The 15,839-nt window shown below is 36.6% G+C and overlaps 1 protein-coding gene across 9 annotated transcripts in view; it reads left to right on the forward strand.

Moving 5' to 3' along the window:
• Window positions 1-15,839, forward strand: part of PHLDB2 (pleckstrin homology like domain family B member 2) — a 210,363-nt gene that overhangs the window by 36,772 nt on the left and 157,752 nt on the right. The window lies entirely within an intron of this gene.

Consider the following 15,839-nt stretch of genomic DNA (forward strand, 5'->3'; position numbering starts at 1 on the left):
CTCTCAAAATGTCAAAAGGAAGGCCGGGCGCTGTGGCTCATGCCTGTAATCCTAGCTCTTGGGAGGCTGAGGCGGGCGGATTGCTCAAGGTCAGGAGTTCAAAACCAGCCTGAGCAAGAGCGAGACCCCGTCTCTACTATAAATAGAAAGAAATTAGTTGGCCAATTGATATATATATAAAAAATTAGCCGGGCATGGTGGCGCATGCCTGTAGTCCCAGCTACTTGGGAGGCTGAGGCAGAAGGATCACTCAAGCCCAGGAGTTGGAGGTTGCTGTGAGCTAGGCTGACGCCACGGCACTCACTCTAGCCTGGGCAACAAAGCGAGACTCTGTCTCAAAAAAAAAAAAAATGTCAAAAGGAGGTACTAGTTTCTTTACTAATAACATGGGTGTCTATCTCCACAATGCAATAGTGTTAGGAATTAACTATTGAAATTGAACCATTATGCCATAATGATTTGTTAAATAAAGATCAAGTCTTTCTCTTCTTTCTTTTCTTTTCTTTCTTTTTTTTTCCTTATAAGACAATCCAAAATACACAGAATATAACTTGAAGCAAATATCCAGCTCTAAAATTTAGGCTCAGAATTTATGGTATTTCTTTTGCTCTTGTTTTCGAACAAAGGGGCATTTAGGATAGCATCTTAAGTTAGACCAGTTCTCTCTCAAATTTGAATATTTAGAAGAACAGAAAAACTAAAGGCACTTTGGCTGCAGATTGTGAAACAACTCTTTCATTCTCTGTTCGTCTTTATGTGATTTCCTTCAGTTATGTGCCACATTTTTTTCTTCCAAAAGATACTAGCTTGTGGTAACCCCCATGCATCATATTCTCAACTTGTTTGATGCCATCTATTTAATACAATAGAAAAGAATTAACAGTCCTAACGCATGAACTGAATTTCATCTGATTCTTCTTCAAAGAAATATGAGGCATTATTCTACTGGGCAAAACTCATAAGTGCTAAATCCTTCAACTAATTGTAGAGATAAAACACATGTTTTACCCCAGTACAGATGTTACATGTTATTCAACATCATTGCACTCCCTTTTTCTTGCTAAATAAACTGACTTCTCACAAATCCAGACCACTTAACAGACCCCAGCAGATATATTTCATAAGTACAGGAGTCAACAGAATCTCGTGGGCAGCTCTGGGTTTGCAGCTCATCACACAATCAACCTACTGCCTTGAGGCAGTCATATAACTTTTCTGAGGGTCCTCATTTTCAAAATAGGGACACTGTTCTGAGTTGAATTATGTCCCCCAAAATGAAGTCCTAACCCCCAGGACCTCAGGATATGACTTTATTTGTAAGTAGGGATTTTACAAAGATAACCACTTTTAAAATGAGGTCATTTGAGTGGGCCTAATCTACTATGAATTATGTCATTATAAAATAGGGAAATTTGGACACTGGCATGCATACAGGGAGCACACCATGTGAACATGAAGATGATTATCTACAAGCCAAGGAGAGAAGCATGAAATGGATGCTTCCCTCACAGCTCTCAGAAGTAACCAACTTTGCCAATACATTGATTTCAGACTTCCAGCCTCCAGAATTGTGAGACAATAAAGTTCTGTTGTTTCAGCCACCCAGTTTGTGGTATTTGGTTATGGGAGCCTGAGCAAACTAATATAGACACTATTAGCCACCTCATTAGGCTGTATTAAAGATGACAGAAAATATGTAAAGTGCCCAATCCAGCCTCAGGGTTATAACTGCCCTTTCTAGAACCACAGCACTTAGCCATTGTTTTAGCACACTTGTGAGGCAACTCATGCTCTCATGTGAAATGTGTTTCAGTTCTTATTACAGTGTCCATAGCTTTAGAACCTTGCACAGAACATCTCTATTTAATACTTAGGGATCAAGTCAGGCCAATTTAGTCACAAGAAACCAAGATCAACTTTGAATCACTAAAGAAAACATGGCGATGTGTAGACAGACATACAAACTGAAACTGACAGGTCTATGGAGATCACACTTTCTTTCCAGTTCTCTTCTGTTATCTAATCCATTCTCTTCTACCTACAATTGTCCTCTGCTCATATAGAACTCCTTAATGTCTTACTTCAGCTTCTGTGTGGTCCATTAGACTACTCATGTAGCCTCTTTGGGGATACTTTAACAATAGTTGTTCTCAAAATTTTAGCAGCATCAGAATCATCTAGAGGGTATGCGAAACTCAGATTGCTGGGACCTACCCTTAAAGTCTCTGATTCAGTTGGTCAGAAGAAACACTAACAAGTTTCTAGGTGCTGCTGATGCCCCTGGCCCAGGGACCACACTTTGAAAACCACTGTTCTCTAATATGATTCTGCTTCAGTTTTCACTTATTACTTATCTATAACTTTTTGGGTTCCCAAAATTTATATTCTTAAAGGTCTCTGACGTTGATCCTCTTTTTGCCTTAGCTAGACAGATCTCTGACCATCCCATATATGGGAATACTTAGAGTAGGTAGCACAATTAGCTGTGGCCAATGGAAGACTAGATCATGCAGCCCAATGCTTGACTATTTATCGTCCCACACCTTCTTCAGATTTTGTAGGTGGAGCAGAGTCTGAGACCCTGACATGTGTCTATTCACAAAATGTGGGCCAAAAGTTCACTTATAAGTCAGGTATTTATCACAATGAGTTCTTAGGTGTTGCTTTCACTCTGTACATTATTTAAAAGGCTAATGTATAACATCTTTTATGGTTTGAGTGTCCCCACTAAAACTCATACTGGAATTTAAGTGCCATTGTAACAGTATTGAGAGGTGGAACCTTTAAAAGGTGATTAGGTCATGAAGGTGGAGCCAGTATTGCAGGAATGGGTTAGTTATTGCATGAGTGGGCTCCTGATAAAAGGATGAGTTCAGCACAATTTTCTCTCTGTCTCGCATGCTTACTTGCTTTTCTGCCACAAAATAACACATCAAGAAAGTCCTCACCTGATGCCAGTGCCATGTTCTTGGACTTCCCAGCCTATAAAACCATGAGCCAAAATAAATCTCTTTTCTTTATAATTACCCAGCCTTTGGTATTCTGTTATAGCAGAGAAAACAGACCAAGACAGCATCTCAGAATCACAATGAAGAGTCTTATGCTAATAGAAAAGCACATTCAGAGTTCTAACTCACATTGCCTGAAACTCTCATCTTAGAGATTTTTCAGGTAAAATTATGATGGACCATGGTAGACTTGCAGCTTTGAGGGCCAGACAGATGGATCCAAATGCATCAACAGCATCAGAAGGAGAGAAAGGATCTTATAGCAGGTCTTGATAGGTGTTTTTATATGTGGGCATATTAATTGGGTGTTATCAAGGAATATTTATGTGTCTTCACAAGTCATTTTCTGTTCCTCTATAACATATTGAATCTTGGTTTTCCTTCTATACCTCCCAGAGCTGTATATATAGTAGGTGATTAATAAGTGTTTGATCAATGAAAGAATGATCATCAACTATTCATGGGATGATGACTGGATCATCATCCATTATATTTATGTAGAATCTTTCCTTTTGCATTATCTCCCTCAACATCAAAATTTGGAATTTGTTCTGAAGTTATTTTTCAGCTTTTATGATTCAAGCTGACATCATTATGGGCCAGTCATAGAGTGATTTCACAATCCAGAAATATCTAACTGCTTTAAAAAATTTAAATATAATTTCTTTACTTATTTCTGAAGAACTATGAAGGGGATATATTGACCATGGAGGTTACTTCTTTAAAATTTTCTTGTCTCTCTCCACCTACTTTCCTTATGCCCCAAACCTATTTTTAAACTCCCAAGAAAACTCCTTTGCTACAGCTCTAATCCACATACCTAATCCTGTTCTGTCCCTCTCCTTTTCTCCCAAATTCCATATAAAATTCTGTATCAAGAGCCCTCCTGAGTCAGGATTGCCAGAAAAGTTTGTAATACTCATGTTATGCCCCGATAACAGTATCAAACTTAATTTAGGGGCTTTTATCAGCATCTCCCCAATAATAGTGGCTTTATCACAAGAGCTTTTTCCTCTAGAATTCTTTTCTTCTACTTTCTAAATATTTTTTCAAGTCACAACTGAATGTCTCCTTTGTGGATATTCACAAAAAGATCAGGCTCACATAGATGGTAAAAATGATCATTAGTTTTCCCAAACATGATTCCATTCAAAAGCAAAAATGTTCTTCTGCCTCTGCTATGCAGATGCACTTCTTTCTCCCCATACTCTCAACTCTCAAATTATTAAGCACAGTAAGGACAGTTTGGGGAAAAGGATTCTTAAATCTAAAAAATAATCCAGAGAATTTTGCAAGACTTTATCAAGTGGTTCTAACACTCCCTTTAGTGCAGATGAAATACAGTCTTCAAAGTATGAGATGGCAGCTATAGACTGAGTCAATATCACTTCTAGCTTAAACTTCTAGCAAAACTACTTTAGTAAAAAAACCATAGTGTAACCTGCCTGTTTTGAATTTTATAGAGCAAGGAGAGAATAACTTGGTTCTAGCTTCCTCCATCAAAAACTCTGTTTATTTATGTAGTATTAGAAACAGGCCAGGATCCAAGGCCAGGATCAAGATATGGAGACAGGTTGTAAAAGAGAAGATATGAAGCCAAACTTCATTATTTGCATCCAAATGTCAAAAATAATCGTAGAATGTGGAGATGAGCAATAAATATCGTAGAATGTGGAGATAACCAATAAACACTTTTACAATTGGTAGCCAATGTTCAGGTTTCTAATGAAAATGACAGCAGTCATATACAGAACCTCCAAATCTGAGTTAAGTGGTCCGTCTTGAAAAGGACACTAGGTTCCTGGAAACTATGTCAAACCTTGAGCTAGCCTCATAGTTCGATATCCTCCATTGCAAAATTTAAAATGAGAGTGGAAAAAGGAGAAATCCTCTGTGCCTGCCATGAGTCCCCCCAAATGTTGGCCACTTTTTGAGCTCAAACTTAAGCTTTTATAGTCAATCGATTTGTTGAGTTTCTGTTCTTACTATTCCTTCAGCCTAGGATGCTCTCTACTCTCCTCTTCAGCTTGGCAAATCCTTGCATATCTTTTTGGTTTAAGCTGAAAAATCATTCATGCCAGAGAGCCTTCTTTGATCCTCTTTATTCACCTTTAAACTAGGTATGACTCCTGCTAGAGCTTCTTTCTGTAAATCCAAGTACTGATCCCAACAGGGTACTTATCATACTTCTGTTCCTGCTTAAGAATGGTCTTTCTGCTCAACAGTAAATTCCATAGAGTACCAAGCCTCTCCACTTTTCTTACCATTTTGAGCAAGTGTTTAGCACATATGAGGTGATAAATAGAGCTTTATTTTTGTTCTCAGGCTATTGAGAGAAAAGTTTTGCGATATTTTTATATATAGTGTCTTCTTTTTAAGGATTATCTATATATGAATTTATATGTTACTGTATAGTTTGAGGTAATCTTACATACTAACCTGATGTCACGTATCATTTTTACTTCCAATAAAAGTTGTTTTTTGTTTTTCTTCTTAGTTCCTATCTACTTTCCCCTCCTCTGTCCCCAGTTATTTCAGGACAGCACTTTCTAAAATTCCAAAGCTCTCTGTGCTTTAAAATTTGGAGAATTCTTGCTTTCCTTGTCTATTTCTAGAAACTGTGCTTGCAGGAGTTCTGAGGTCTGTGACTTCAGCACTAAGGTCATGGGAAAATTCTTATTGTTCAGAGGGAGGTTTCTGGAGCACTTAATGAATATTTGCAAATGCTCTATTGGGCAATAGTAGAAAAGCCAACACTTGATTAGCTTTGTTTATAATACTTCTTTCTGAAACAGGTAGCCTCAACTGGCAATTGGCATCTAAAATATTCATTTTGCTTTGGAATTTCCATTTTTCTTAGTAGTGACAAGTTCTTTAAAATGAAAGAATTGAACAGGCATTACTAGGGAGAAAACAGACATATGACCAAGAGATGGAGGGGGAAAAAAGAAACATCCTTTAAGTGTGTTCAAGTCTCCAGGTCCAGATTATTCAGAAAAATCTTATAGATCAATCAGTGAACAGCCACAGAGAGAAACATGTTTGAGAGAAATATGAATAACTATAAATGTCCTTGCACTCCGGAGACAGAAGAGTTATCTTTTGATTTAGAGATAAGCAAGCTAGCTGTTGATTACTAGCAAGATTCTAGAATGAATATTAAACAGCCAATTTGTGAACATTTGGCCAGAAAAGCTTGACTTGATCCCAAAGGAGTTTTTTAAAGATCAAATTATGCCAAACTTAAAACACTACATCAGATGAATACCAAAGAGAAATTCAATTTCAGTAAGGCTCTTGACAAAGATTGTTATCATTAAAACCTGGATAGTAGCCGGGCATGGTGGCTCATGCCTGTAGTCCCAGCTACTTGGGAGGCTGAGACAGAAGGATCGCTTGAGCCTCAGGAGTTTGAGGTTGCTGTGAGCTAGGCTGACGCCACGGCACTCACTCTAGCCTGGGCAACAAAGCGAGACTCTGTCTCAAAAAAAAAAAAAAATAAATAAAATAAAACCTGGATAGTAAACTGAGGACTACATGAAAACACAGTTGAGTGAGTTCAGAGTTGACTGAACAGGCATATTAAAGGCAATTGTTTAGTAGATCCATGTCCTTTGTCCTTTGGAAGGAATAGTCTCTCTGACATGTCAGAATGCTCACCCTGCCTGGTGTGATGTTGATGATCATTTAAATGACATTTTTCAAAACTTTCAAAAGCCCAAAACTGGGAGGGAAAATATGTTGGCTAATAGGATCAACAACAAGATTGAGAAATATTTAATATTTTATCAGGCAATATATATAATAGCCAACATTCCACAAACTCATGATTAAGGACATATGTCTGAATAGTAATTTTTATTAATCAAGTGTAATATATGTTGATTTAGAAAAATCAAGACATACAAACAAACAAATAGAAGAAGATACTTTCAATGTGGTAGTCATTAGAGCTGTCTGCAAAAATTGCAGTTCTTCTGAGCTCATTGCGTGATTGTATATCCTTACTCCCTTTGAAATGAGACATGGCCTTATGATTTTCTTTGAACAACAAAATACCAGAAGTGTCACTCAGTGTGCCTAAGTTGCTCCATTCTTTCTTCCTACCTCAGTGGGCCATGGAAACTTCTGTAGCCTCCATCTCTTTGGGTCTCTGAGCGAGTCTGAAGAGCAGGCCGCCTCTCATAAACTGTGTCAGTAAATAGCCTGATCAAGAGTTAATTTTTGTCATGTTAAATCACTTGAATTTGGGCATTATTTCTTACTGCAGCATAATATAACCTATTTTGAGTGATTAAACTACTATATCTGAACAAAAAGATAAGGAGAAATGTATTTATGGTATGTTAATGCCCAGATTTTTAGTACATAGGTATACTATTTATATAAGTTATGAAAACATCATCTATTTTGTAAGATACTGGTTCACTTCATTATACTGTGAAGCAACTATATTTCTACAATATCAGTTTTAAAACTGAATAAAAATAATGGTCCATCATTTGAACATGTCACATAATACCCAATCTCCTATTGTAAGAACTTTATTTTTCCTATTTTTATTATTAAAATGATGACACTCTTTGTACCTATCTTTAACATTTCACTTAGAACATTAATAAATTAGGAAAGTGATATTTGGGAAACAAAGTTTTTTGCTTTCTTAAGTTTTTATCATGTATTTCCAAATTATCCTAAATGAGATATACAAATATATAGTCCCACCAGAAGTCTGAGAAAACCTGTTTTTTCAGACTGTTTTCAAACCAGTCTGTACATGATATTTGTTATTATTTTTATTTTTGCTAGTTTAATTTTGCCAACACCTTTGATATCTAATTTGTTTGAATATTTCATCATATGTTTGTGGGCCATTTTATTTTTTGATCTGTGACTTACTTGTTTATGTTCTTTATCCATAGCTTTACTGATATTAGTCTATTTTAGTTGATTTGCAAGGGCTCTTGAGATATTAAGTTTGTTAACCCCATCATATATTTTGCAAACATATTTATCAGTTTTCAATTTACTTTTTAATATTATTTATTATTTTCCATATTAGAGCTTTAAATTTTAGTTAGCAAAATTTCCTATGCAACTTATGTCTTTGGAGGTGAGGCTTGGAATATCTTCTCAAGTCTCCATATAAAATTGACATTTCAAAGATAACAGTTCCCTCTAGTATTTTTATTATTTTATTTTCACACATACATTTTAATCCATCTGAAATTAATTTATGAATATTAAATACTATAGGAACCTTTTTCCCCCTCAAAAAAAGACCTACTATTTTTAACTGACCTTGAACTGAACAAAAAGCATTAGTGCAGCAAAGTGGTGCAATTTAAAAATTTTTTAAATTAAAATTTATAGCAATGCTTATTTCATTTAAATTAAAAAAAAAGAATTTTCTATCTCTCAGTATCTGTTGTGGTTTGGTTCTAGGACCACAAACACTCAAGTTCCTGATATAAAATGGAGTAGTATTTGTATATAACCTGTGAACATCTTCCTGTATACTTTAAATTATCTATAGATTACTTATGATACTTACTACAATGTAAATGCTATGCAAATGGTTCTTATACTGTGGTTGTCTAATAATTAAGGACAAGGAAAGAGGTCTATACATATTTAGTATAGATGTAATGTTTTTCCAAATATTTTTCATCCATGGTTGGTTGAATCCGCAGATGCGGAACCCACAGATATAGAGAGGCTGACTTTATTGACATCCTTCTACTGGAAGAATTCAAACAATGACTAAATGTCATTTTATGAGGAAATTTGTAGAAGAGATCCTTGCCTGGGTTGGGATACTAGACTGATGATCTATAAGTCTTCTGAAATCTGATTCTATGATTCTGGATTGTTTAACTTACCTGAAGAAAATGACCTAATAAATAACCATTGTTACTTTCAAAAATTTAGGTTTGACATCTGAAAAAGGCTTAAACTGGGAGAATAAGACAGAGCATCAGCATAGGGGAAAGAATACTAACTTATGGGATTGGTTTGCTAGCCCAGGCCCTACCACCAAGCAAAAAGCACCAGAACCTTAGGCAGATCACTTATCTTGTCTGAGCTGCAGTTTGTCATACTAAAATGAAAGAGTTGAACTAAAATATCATTACTAGATGATCTAAGAGCTCCCTGAAGCCCAAGATACTATAATTCTAAGTTTAATAAATAGGTAGAATAAACTATGCAATCAGGTTTTCAAACAGAAACTCATATGCCTATTCTAATAAACCCTGGTCATTTAAGTGCCTTATCTTATGGAGGGCCTCTGGAAGAAAAAAACAGAGGTTAAATTCAGGGTTTACATTCATAAAAAAAAAAAAAAAAATTTTTTTTTTTGAGACAGAATCTCGCTTTGTTGCCCAGGCTAGAGTGAGTGCCGTGGCGTCAGCCTAGCTCGCAGCAACCTCAAACTCCTTGGCTCAAGCAATCCTCCTGCCTCAGCCTCCCGAGTAGCTGGGACTACAGGCATGCGTCACCATGCCCAGCTAATTTTTTCTATATATATTTTTAGTTGGTCAATTAGTTTCTTTCTATTTATAGTAGAGACTGGGTCTCGCTCTTGCTCAGGCTGGTTTTGAACTCCTGACCTCGAGCAATCTGCCCACCTCGGCCTCCCAGAGTGCTAGGATTACAGGCGTGAGCCACCGCGCCCGCCCATCAAAAAAAATTTTAAGAAATTTTTTGTGCCCGGCACTATGCTAGGTATCAGAGACTCAAGGGTGATTAACACGAAGATCTCACAGTTCAGTAGTGATGACAGCCTAGTAGACCAACAATTATGCTTCTATGTGGTAATTGTGTTGGATGTCTTTAACTAGTATCAGAGACAGATTGCCTACTTGGCCTTTAGGTATGCAACCCAAGAGACTCCGGTTTATAATTTGTATCCTTATGACATCACATTACTGAAGGTGAATGTGTTCCCTGTTTAAAAAGTTTAATAATTCACCAGTTGGAAGTATTTATTGTCTCCCTGTAGCATGCTGTGTGAGCAGAATTTCTTTAGGGAGCAGTTAATTTTAAATCAAATGGTCCTTATAAGTGAGAATTTCTTCTTTCTCCTTGGATACTTTTCTGCACTTGGGTTTCAAACGCTGGAAATGAGGGCTCTGTCCATGGTGTAATCCACTGTGGCCTAACACCTGCCACAGATTAGAACAGTTTCTAGCTAAAATAGGAGTGCTCACTTTGCTTCTACCCATTTCCAAAGACATGGCTTATGGCCTGCACCAATTTTATGCTGTCTTTTCCTTGTTCTCTGGGGCTCTGCTTCTGACCCCTACCTTTTTCCTTCTGGTCCACCTCATCTCAAAGACAGATCTCCATGAGAGAATCTGGAGGTATTCTACAGCCAAAGCCAAGAAGAAAGGATCACCCTAGCGTTGAGTTGCTAGGCTATTTTGGGGTGGATCTAACCTGATTCCATATTTCTCTAAAATAGAGCACCAATTTGAAGATACATCAAATATTTTTTCTATAATTTTTAAACAAAGATAGACTTGAAGGCCCCAAAACAAACCTTTAAGAATACAGCAGTAAATTTTTCAGTACATATTTTATATTAGAAATAGATGGTAAGAAATCCTCTAATCTGGTAAAGGCTGGAATGGGAGCATGAATGGGAAATGGGTCAAGACTGCTGGTCACAAATAACTTTTCACTTTGACCAAGATGATTGCCTCAAGCTTCCTGACCCAAGGGGGTCACTAGTTTCCTAGAAGAAAATTGGAAGAATTTCTCAGCACAAAATGTGCTTCAAAGACAAAAGGAAGGAACTTGGACACAAGAACTAGCAGGTGGAGAGAACCATTATGCTATTTTCTTTTTCCTGTCATTTCAAAGTGGTAATTTAGATAAACGACACTGTGTTTCTTATAAATGTCATGGGGGTAGATCTGCATGGTTACGCCCCTCTGACTAAGAGTGACATAGCGATAGACTTAGTCCAGGTTAGAAGGAGAGTCTAAAACTCGTAGATGTCAGTCATGCTCTTCAATGCTAAGGCCTTCATCCTCTGAAGGTGGAAAAGTCCGGGAGGAAAAGCATGTGTTATTATTATTTTAAATGACATGAATTTGACACTCCTTAAATGAAAAGAAGACCCTTCTAAAGATCGTTTGACTCTTCTCTTGTTTACTTCTTCCATCTTTTTCTACCTCTTATTCTTTCTCTCCGAAAAGGGTCTAAGGTGAGGCAGTAAAACTGGAATGGCTAAATCTATTGCACAGGGATGCTTTAGGCTTAAAGAGCTAACTTACGGTAAAGCATCCAACTTATGTAGTAGGTGTCCAGCAAAGGAATAGTTTCATCTTCTTTCCCTGTTGGCAGAGGGACAGTATTACAGGATCATAAGGAAGGGGAAAGAAATGACATTATGACATTATGCTAAGTTCTTCTTTTTATTAGAATCAAATTGATGAGAAAAGAAAGCCTACTTCACACATCAAATCCCTTTGTGACTCTTTTAGAGACTAAATTTTACTTTTCCAATCATCACTGCAGGTTTTTGAACAAGGCAGTGGACACAACAATGCTTCTCACTCCTGGTCAACCAAGGAGGGTTCTGCTCAACAACAAATTATGCCTATAGTTCAAGTTTATATCAGATTCCTGGCATCAAATTAGGAGTTCCTTTGAAGAAAAGACTGTAGACTTCAATAAAACTCCTTATTAGCCCACTTTCTGTGAAGGTGTAATAATATACTATAGAAACTAGGTGGTCATTTGTTCAACCAACAATTAAGGAAGCATCATCACAGTTGGTTACACAATTAGCAGATATCTTTGAGTCTGGATGATCTTAGAGGCTATAAAAACAAAATGATTTTTCTGTAAGCACATTCTCCATTAAACAAAAGATGAAGAAAGAATTAAATGCTCTGACCTGTATACATCATAAGTCACATACTATAGTGAATGACAGTGTAGACTTTGCATTTAGATAGTCCTGAATTCAAATTTCTTTACTAATTTCATGGACTTTAAGAAAGTTATTTAACTTTTCTGTGATGTGGTTTTCTCATTTGTCAAATGGTAATGGTAACAGCTTACCTTACAGGGTTGTTAAGAATTACATGAGATAATGTATATTATGTGCTTGGTTCATATAGTGTCTAACTCTGTAGGGAGCGACTGATAAATAGTGTTACTACTGTGCCAGGATTGGCCAAGCTACAGTCATTGGCACTATATGCCCTGAGAATTTTTGTTTGGCCTTTGCCTTTAGCCAATTGAACAACAAAAAACTGAGTCACTGAAAAATCTCGGAAACAGTGACTTCTTTCATTCTCACCACCACCATATTGTGAAGTTCATGATATTTGCATGTCAGAGTCTACCCAGCCAAACCCCTTAGAACTTTGGAACAGGGTTCTAACACCACAGCGAGTGGTGTCCCCATGGCTTGGGGACCCTGTCTTGGGGGAGGGGAGTTCAAATTGCCCTTAGATCTGATCAGCACCTCAAAGGTATCAGCTACCAGGAGGTGGGAGACCAGCCTCCTAAAGTTTATTCCTGCCAAGTAACAGGCCATACCCTGGTTTTCACAACTCCAAAAACCTCATAACCTCACATGGCCCTGAATCCCCAGCTTTCCCTATCAGAAGTAAAGACCATTCTCCATCTAGAGACGGTCAAGAGAGATACTCCTGCCTCTGTTAGCAATACGGGGCTCATTCTGTTGCCCTTTGACCCCAGGCAGACTCATTATGCTTCCTTCCTGACCACTATAGCAGATTTACTCAAACCCCTCAGGTAAATGTCTCTCCTCTGATGAGGAACCAGATTCCAAAGTCCTTTGAGAAGTTTCCATCCACATAATTAGTAGTCTCTTCACACTCTCTTCACAGCACTTAAGGCATTAGGACTCTCAGCAGGTTGCTGAGTGATTGCAGCTCAGGAGCCAGACTATGACTGTGAACAGTGCTTTGACCAGGGGAGATAACCTTTCACAGATGTAGCAGAAACTTTTGTTTGGTGAGGTGAGCATGGTGTAAGTGAAGCCACCTACTTAGAATACTTCAGACATTAAAATGACATATAATGAGGAAAACAGTAACAGAACAACTTCCAGCCCAAACAGTGTTCTGGTGTAATAGCATTTATTTTTCACTTGGTTTGCTTCTTTTTACTTATATAACAATGCATGATTATTGTAAAAAAAAATGTAGTAATATGGAAAAGAAAATTAAAAAAATTAATTTCCCAGAAAACTACCAATATCTAATATTAATTCTATAAAATATATCCTCCTAGTCTCTTTTAGTGTATATATTAATTTCATAAAAATGGTATCATGGTGAGCATATTGCTATTGTAACTGCTTTTCCCCAACATACTATAAATATTTTCTTTTCTTTTCTTTCTTTCTTTTCTTTTCTTTTTTGAGACAAAGTCTCATTCTATTGCCCTGGCTAGAGTGCCATGGTGTCAGCCTAGCTCACAGCAACCTCAAACTCCTGGGCTCAAGCAATCCTTCTGCCTCAGCCTCCTGAGTAATGGGGACTACAAGTGCACACCACAACGCCAGGCTAATTTTTCTATTTTGGGTAAAGACAGTGTTCCGTTCTTGCTCAGGCTGGTTTCAAACTCCTCAGCTCAAGCTATTCCTCCTGCTTTGGCCTCCCAGAGTGCTAGGATTACAGGTGTGAGCGACTACACCCAGCCTGTACTATGAATATTTTCCATAAATATTTTTCTATAATATCATCTTAACTTCTAGTAATCTATTTTATGAAGGTGCCACAATTATTTAACCAAACCTGGATTGTCAATATTTAGATAGTTTCCAGATTTTCAGGATTATAAAAATAGTTTGATGAATAACATTGCAGGTGTTTGTTCTTAGCTAATATCCTTTCCTTATAATAAATTCCTAGCTATTATATTTGCTTGGTGAAAAGCTATGTACAGGATTTTGTTCGTGGAAATAGGACTGCTATGAACATTCCGGTACAGGACTTCTGTTGAGCAGATGCAATGGTTTGTCTCTTGGGAGTGGACTTTCTGGGTCTTAGATAAATGATGATGACTGTTTTCCAGGTTAGTCCCAGTTAACACCTGCTGATTAAGAGATTCGCCCCATTAATGACCCCCTTTTATTCTCAAAAGTGTCTTGATTTGGATAATCTATGGTCATCCTACTCAGGCAGTAGACAAATGCTTACCTTTAAGAGATAATGCAAAACTGTTGCATTATTGTTGCACCAACTCAAATTGTTGCACCAACTCAAACCCCCTCAATAATGTATAAGTCATGGTGTGAATCTATAGCCTCTCTGACAATTGATATTTGTTAGACTTCCTCTCTCTTAATGATCATGATTTATATTTCTCAATCTCTATTGATGTTAAACATCATTTCATCTTTTAAAATTTGTATTGCTATTATAATAATTGTATGTATTTATGGGATATATGTGATGTTTTGATATATGTCTAAGTTGGAACTAATCAATCAACACATATGTACACATATGGAAATAACATACATTGGAAATTAAGCAGGTGGGAGTGGGGAGGAGGGGATGGGTAAATTCACACCTAACAGGTACAATATACACTATCTAGGGGATGGGCACACTTGTAACTTTGACTCAAATGGTGCAAAGGCAATTTATATAACCAAAACTTTTGTACCCCCTTAATATCCTGAAATTAAAAATGACCCAACATTTCATTTCATTGATTTTTTTATATTTTTAATCTCAATTTTGCTTATCTCTACTCCAATGTTTATTATTTCTTTCCTTCTACTAATTTGAGGTTTGGTTTGTATTTGGTTTTCTAGTGCCTTGAGATGCATCATTAGGTTTACTTGAAATTTTCTACTTTTTTGATGTAGTCACTTATTGTTATAAACTTCCCTGTTAATACTGCTTTTGCTCTATCTCATAGGTTTTGGTATCTTGTGTTTCTGCTTTAATTTGTTTCAATACCTTTTTAAAATTTTCTTCTTAAGTTCCTCATTTACCCATTGGTTGTTCAGGAGCATGTTGCTTAATTTCCATGTATTTACAGTTTTGAAAGTTCCTCTTGTTATTGATTTCTGGTTTTATTCCATTGTGGTCAGAATAGATACTTAATATAATTTCACTTCTTTTAAACTGGTTGAGACTTGTTTTGTGGCCTAACATGTGGTCTATCCTGGAGAATGTTTGATGTGCTGATGAAAAGAATATATATTTTGCAGCTGTTGAATGAAAGTTCTGTAAATGTCTGTTAGATCCATTTGTTCTATGGTGCAGTTTAGATTCAATATTTCTTTGTTAATTTTCTGTCTACATCTGTCCAATGCTGAGAGTGGGGTGTTGAAATCCCCAACTATTATTTAATTGGAGTCTATCTCTCCCTATAGATCTAATAATCTGCTTTATGCATCTGTGTGCTCCAGTGTCGGGTGCATATATACCTATAATTATTATGTCCTCTTGCTGAACTTATCCCTTAATCATTACATAATAACCTTCTCTGTCTCTTTTTACACTTTTATCTGACATAAGTATATCTACTTCTACTCACTTTTGTTTTCCATTTGCACAGAATATCTTTCCATCACTTCATTTTCAATCTATGTGTATCTTTACAGGTGAAGTGAGTTACTTGTAACAGAATATAGTTGTGTTATTTTTTTTAATTCATTCAGTCAGCCTATATCTTTTAATTGGAAAGCTTAAACCATTTATATTAAAGGTTACTATTGATATGTGAGGACTTAATCTTGTCATTTTATGAATTATTTTCTGGTTGTTTTGTATATCTGTTCCTTTCTTCCTCCCTTATTGTTTATCATTGTGGTTTTGTGGTTTT

Source organism: Microcebus murinus, chromosome 1 (assembly GCF_040939455.1).
Source record: "Microcebus murinus isolate Inina chromosome 1, M.murinus_Inina_mat1.0, whole genome shotgun sequence".
In the NCBI taxonomy this organism is placed as follows: Eukaryota; Metazoa; Chordata; class Mammalia; order Primates; family Cheirogaleidae; genus Microcebus; species Microcebus murinus.